A 4,446-nucleotide genomic window follows, 5' to 3' on the forward strand; every position below is an offset into this window, starting at 1 on the left:
GTCTCCTGCCAGTCTGTCAAAGGTACGGGAGCTTAGATCCTGCATAGAGAAACTATGAAAAGCAAGTATCCTGTAAAAGGTAAAACAGCTTACCGCGTTGGCTTGGCGCTTCATGCTGAATCCGCGATCCTCGGTAGTGGGAGGGGGAACCTTGGTACCCTTGAATAGCACCTTCCAGGCATCCTCGTGTGTTGTGTTGAAGAGCCTGTTCAGAGTTCGGTGCTGGGCTGGGTCGAACTCCCACAAGCTGAAAGCCCGTTGTTGACATGGGAGGATCCGGCGGATGAGCATGACCTGGACTACGTTGACGAGTTTGAGCTTCTTGCTCACCATGTTTTGGATACATGTTTGGAGTCCGGTCAGCTCTCCCAAACTACCCCAGGACAGGCCCTTCTCTTGCTAGGAGGTGAGCCGCGTGGGGAAGCTAGATCGAAACTCGAGGGCTGCTACCTATTTAGGGTCACGCGGTGTAGAACCACCCCGATTGACACCCCTTTATGGTCTCCACGAAGGAGCCCTCGAGCCATGTGACGTTGGGCATCTTGCCCACCATGGCGCCTCCGCACTCCGCCTAGCGGCTGCTCACTACCTTCGGCTTGACATTAAAGGTCTTCAGCCATAAGCCAAAGTGGGGCTTAATGCGGAGGAAAGCCTCGCACACGATGATAAACGCCGAGAAGTTGAGGATGAAGTTCGGGGCCAGATCGTGGAAATCCAGGCCGTAGTAGAACATGAGCCCCCGGACGAATGGGTGGAGAGGGAATCCCAATCCGCGGAAGAAATGGGTAAGGAACACTACCCTCTCATGGGGCCTGGGGGTGGGGATGAGTTGCCCTTCATCTGGGAGCCGGTGCGCAATGTCGTCAGGCAGGTATCCGACTCTCCTCAGCTTCTTGATGTGTCCCTCCGTGACAGAGGAGACCATCCACTTGCCTCCCGCTCCGGACATTGTTGGAGTAGGTTGAGGTGGGAAATGCAGACTTGAGCGCTGGAGCTTGAGTGCACAAGAATGGATGAGCAAGGAGGAAGAAGGCGTGGGTAGAGAAAGGTTAAACCTTATCCCTTTATATGGGCGGCCGAAACTATGCACCCCCACTAGCCTGGTAAAACTCGCTTATCCCCCGAGCGCCGTAATCGATGGCGCGGTTGGTTACCCATGCCCGTATTCATGAGAATCCTACAATTAGGGGACATGATCTCTGCCTTGATAAGACGTGTCAAAGAACTGCCTCGCGTTATGTGCGGGGCTAGTTAAAGGAAACGGTTCGAATAATCACCGGGCCATGGCATAACGTCATGTTGCCGAAACAAGTCAGCAGATTAGATTTGTGGAAATATTATTCTCTCTATGGTGGAATGTGGAACTTATTTTGCAGGGTCGGACACTATCCTTTTATTCAAATTTTTCCGTGGTGTATTCGAAGGAGGAACCCGCCTTGCAATGCCGAAGACAATACTGCACGCCGGACTCATCGCCATTGAAGCCTGGTTCAGGGGCTACTGAGGGAGCCCTGGATTAGGGGGTCTCCGGACAGCCGGACTATATCCTTTGGCCGGACTGTTGGACTATGAAGATACAAGATTGAAGACTTCGTCTCGTGTCCGGATGGGACTCTACTTGGAGTGGAAGGCAAGCTAGGCAATACGGATATGTATATCCCCTCCTTTGTAACTGACCTTGTGTAACCCTAGCCCCCTCCGGTGTCTATATAAACCAGAGGGTTTAGTCCGTAGGACAACATACAATCATACCATAGGCTAGCTTCTAGGGTTTAGCCTCTCCGATCTCGTGGTAGATCAACTCTTGTAATACCCATATCATCAATATTAATCAAGCAGGACGTAGGGTTTTACCTCCGTCAAGAGGGCCCGAACCTGGGTAAAACATCGTGTCCCCTGCCTCCTATTACCATCCGCCTTAGACGCACATTTCGGTACCCACTACCCGAGATCCACCGGTTTTGACACCGACAGGGCATGTTCCGGAGCTCCGTCGGAGGGGGCATCGATCACAGAGGGCTTCTACATCATCACCCAAGCCTCTCCGATGAAGTGTGAGTAGTTTACTTCAGACCTACGGGTCCATAGCTAGTAGATAGATGGCTTCTTCTCTCTTTTTGGATCTCAATACAATGTTCTCCCCCTCTCTTGTGGAGATCTATTCGATGTAATCTTCTTTTTGCGGTGTATTTGTTGAGACCGATGAATTGTGGGTTTATGATCCAGTTTATCTATGAATAATATTCGAATCTTCTATGAATTCTTTTATGTGTGATTGGTTATCTTTGCAAGTCTCTTCGAATTATCAGTTTGGTTTGGCCTACTAGATTGGTTGTTCTTGCCATGGGAGAAGTGCTTAGCTTTGGGTTCGATCTTGCAGTGTCCTTTCCCAGTGACAGAAGGGGCAGCAAGGCATGTATTGTATCGTTGCCATCGAGGATAACAAGATGGGGGTTTTATCATATTGCATGAAACTATCCCTCTACATCATGTCATCTTGCTTAAAGTGTTACTCTGTTTTTAACTTAATACTCTAGATGCATGCTGGATAGCGGTCGATGAGTGGAGTGATAGTAGCAGATGCAGAATCGTTTCGGTCTACTTGTCTCGGACCTGATGCCTATATACATGATCATACCTAGATATTCTCATAACTATGCTCAATTATGTCAATTGCTCAACAGTAATTTGTTCACCCATCGTAGAATACTTATGCTTTGGAGAGAAGCCACTAGTGAAACCTATGCCCCCCGGGTCTCTTTCTTATCATATCAATCTCCATCACTTTATTATTGCTTTGCTTTTACTTTTTACTTTGCATCTTTATACCAAAAATACCAAAAAAAATTATTTATCTTATGTATCATATCTCACTTTCGTAAGTGACCGTGAAGGGATTGACAACCCCTAAGCGCGTTGGTTGCATTGAGCTATTGTTTTGTGTAGGTACAAGGGACTTGAAGTGTAGCCTCTTACTGGATTGATACCTTGGTTCTCAAAAACTGAGGGAAATACTTACGCTACTTCGCTGCATCATCCTCTCCTCTTCGGGGAAATCCAACGCAGTGCTCAAGAGGTAGCAACATCTTCAGGTGAAGTAGGGAGGGGCTTCTTGAAGGAAATATGCCCTAGAGATAATAATAAAGTTATTATTTTTTTCCTTATATCATGATAAATGTTTATTATTCATGCTAGAATTGTATTAACAGGAAACATAATACATGTGTGAATACGTAGACAAACAGTATGTCACTAGTATGCCTCTACTTGACTAGCTCATTGATCAGAGATGGTTAAGTTTCCTAACCATAGAAAAAGTGTTGTCATTTGATTAATGAGATCACATCATTAGGAGAATGATGTGATTGACTTGACCCATTCCGTTAGCTTAGCACATGATCGTTTAGTATTCTGCTATTGCTTTCTTCATGACTTATACATGTTCCTATGACTATGATATTATGCAACTCCCGTTTACCGGAGGAACACTAAGTGTGCTACCAAACGTCACAACGAAATTGGGTGATTATAAAGGTGCTCTACAGGTGTCTCCGAAGGTACTTGTTGGGTTGGCGTATTTCAAGATTAGGATTTGTCACTCCGACTGTCGGAGAGGTATCTCTGGGCCCTCTCGGTAATACACATCACTTAATCCTTGCAAGCATTGCAACTAATGAGTTAGTTGCGGGATGATGTATTACAGAACGAGTAAAGAGACTTGCCGGTAACGAGATTGAACTAGGTATTGATATACCGACGATCGAATCTCGGGCAAGTAACATACCGATGACAAAGGGAACAACGTATGTTGTTATGCGGTTTGACCGATAAACATTTTCGTAGAATATGTGGGAGCCAATATGAACATCCAGGTTCCGCTATTGGTTATTGACTAGAGACGTGTCTCGGTCATGTCTACATAGTTCTCGAACCCGTAGGGTCCGCACGCTTAACGTTTTCGATGACGGTTATATTATGAGTTTATATGTTTTGTTGTACCGAAGGTTGTTCAGAGTCCCGGATGTGATCTCGGACGTGATGAGGAGTCTCGAAATGGTCGAGACATGAAGATTGATATATTGGAAGCCTATGTTTGGATATCAGAAGTGTTCCGGGTGAAATCAGGATTTTACCGGAGTACCGGGAGGTTACCGGAACCCCCCGGGGGGCTTAATGGGCCTACATGGGCCTTAGTGGAAATAGAGGGCAGCAAGGGGAGTGTGGGGCTCCCCCCCCCCCAAGGCCCAAACCGAATTGGTTTAGGGCAAGGGCGGCCGCCCCCCTCTTTCCTTCTCCCCCTCTCCCTTTCCTTCCCCCTCTCCTACTCCTACTAGGAATAGGAGGAGTCCTACTCCTAGTGGGAGTAGGACTCCCCCTTGGCGCGCCTCTCCCTGGCCGGCCGCCTCCTCCCCTTGCTCCTTTATATACGGGGGCAGGGGGCACCCC

Source organism: Triticum aestivum, chromosome 3A (genome assembly GCF_018294505.1).
Source record: "Triticum aestivum cultivar Chinese Spring chromosome 3A, IWGSC CS RefSeq v2.1, whole genome shotgun sequence".
In the NCBI taxonomy this organism is placed as follows: domain Eukaryota; kingdom Viridiplantae; phylum Streptophyta; class Magnoliopsida; order Poales; family Poaceae; genus Triticum; species Triticum aestivum.